The following is a 2581-nucleotide window of genomic DNA, read 5'->3' on the forward strand; positions in this document are numbered from 1 at the left end:
CCTTGTCAGTATCTTTAACGCATGTGTAGTAAGGCTTATGGTCCTCAAATCTTCGCACTTCTCCGCTCTTTTCTTCTTAGGAATAGGGATTATAATGTTCCTCTCGAAATCCTTTGGTATCTCACCTGTCGTACACATTTCACTAATGATTTTGTATAGCTGGTTCAACGTCTTCTCTCCTGAATTTTTAATTAGCTCTGCAGGAATGTCATCAATGCCAGACGCTTTATTTACCCTGAGGTCTCATACAGCCGCATCAAATTCCGATCTTAAAATTGGGGCTCCCATGTCATCGGTATCCACTTCCCTCTCGTTTTCGATAGCATTCGTTCTGAGGCGACTTCCTTTGTACAAATCTTCCAGATATTCCTTCCATCTCTTCCCTTTTTCTTCGTTTTCAATCAATAGTTCTCCGTTTTTGTCCCTTAGGGTATTAAATCTTACGCCCCTTTCCTTAAAGTGAAAAAAATTACATTGCTAGCTGAAAATCTACTAAATGTATTAACTTATTAACCTTCCATGTGCAAGTTAGATAGTTTTTCCAATCCATCGCAGTTGAAAATATAGTGATCATTAAAAAGTAATAAAAAAGTAGTTGATAGTGCTATTTACGCTGACATATAGCGAACATTATTGGCATTACAATATCAAATATTGAGTTTACCTCGCCTAAAGCCAAAAATTCGCGTAGATCATAATTTTTTTCGAGGTTTAACAGTTACCAGATTGTTTCCCATGAATAGCCACATTAAGCTTATTCCTTAATATTTAATTTTACAATGGGTACAATAATAAGTACACCTGTGGTGTTGTTATAAATGTGAAAATATGCACATCACAAGAATCTTTCATCGAAATCAATATATGACTGTTTGTCAAAGCAATCAACTTATTTTAATTTAGTCTTCCCAAATATCCGCTAACAATCCCATTTAACAATGTTTTGGCAAAATATTCAAAATCTGTAGTCTGATGTTAAAATTCAATAACCTACCTTAAATTTGCGTTTGTGCCCCTATAGCGAACAATTTTCCATTCACTTCCTCGCTGCGTCATCAGTGATTACCGTAACGTGACTTCACGCGCGTGCGCTGAGCTGCCGTCATGTTTTCAAGCAGCCGATGAATAGTATTTTTAAAAGACATATCTCAGTTAAAGGTATTACTCATCCGCGAAAGATTTGTCCATTATATTTGAGATAGGAATCCTCCTCTTCGAGTATTTTTTTTTTAATTGAGCATTTTCCCCAATGCACAGTGGGCTGAAATCGAAAAAAGCTGGACAAAAGTCCAATATGACGTTTTTTGAGACAGAGACTTCAAACTTGGCGTAAATCCTTGTAAATGATTACCAACCATAGATGTATGTGCCATTTTACATCACTACTACCAGTTAGAGAGATACAATGGCCCAAAAACAACCAACTTTTCAAAAACACGCGCGGTCTCGTTTTTCTTCAGAAACCCTTGAATTTAAGCAGGTGGTGATGCGTTGGCATGATTTTTATGGAATAAAAAACGCAATATTCCTTTGACTTGATGCTTTGCCTATACTTTCCATGATTTTTGAAGATATTGGTTCTCATTTGACTGGTGGTTTTACAACGCAAAATGCGGACCCGTTTTACACGTGAAATATGACATAAAGTAGACATTATCTTTCGTTTAAGAAATATATAACTCGGGAATTATGCTCTGCTTCGGGAGACAGCAATAAATTTTTATGACAAGTATGCAATTCAATTGCATATTACAAGAGAATCATAACGATTCGGTGCGATTAAAAACTATAAGTGAAGCGGGGATGAAAGAGTAGTTGTGAGTCAAATTCCATGTTGATCTCCAAGGGAGATCCCAAACTCCTTTAATAATTTCATTCACATTTCTGGAACAATCACTTTTTCACTGTGAAATCCGTACAAACAGATTAGTTGATATAAAACAGTTTTTAGTTCTAATAAAATTGAATTTCTTTATAACTTCATCGAAGTAAAGATAAACACAACACTTCTTATTTAAACTGTAAATCACTATCACCTATCATCGTAAAAAAATATATTTTTTCCGACGCATTATTTGCGAAATATTCCCGTACATTTAAGCTTGGGAACAATAATATCATTAACCCTATAACTTTAATATATAATAATAATAATCAAGAGAAACACTAATACGCGTACGCGATATAGATAAGCCATTAAGAATGAGAAGGGAGAACTTTATACATTTAGAAATTGGAAAACGGTAATAAAGGAATGTGATTCCGCATTTTAATTTAATAAATACCTCAAACCTTTATTGTAATAGTTTCTCAGCCCAGCACTTTCATTTCATTTCTCTCTATTTTCACGAGCCACACTATTTATTCACGACATGTAACGCTCACAGCCTAAGATCGAAGGTTTTTAGTTATACAACCATGACAAGAATGGGCAAAGGATCTCAAAAGACGGATACAGCCACATTTGACTGTGGCAAACCTAGCCACTCTAATCTTAATCATGTAAATTTCATCCGAAAATAAAGGATTATGGCAAATACTTACATGTGTTTCATTTCTATCTCCTTTTAAAATAATTATA

Source organism: Ischnura elegans, chromosome 11 (assembly GCF_921293095.1).
Source record: "Ischnura elegans chromosome 11, ioIscEleg1.1, whole genome shotgun sequence".
Lineage (NCBI taxonomy): Eukaryota > Metazoa > Arthropoda > Insecta > Odonata > Coenagrionidae > Ischnura > Ischnura elegans.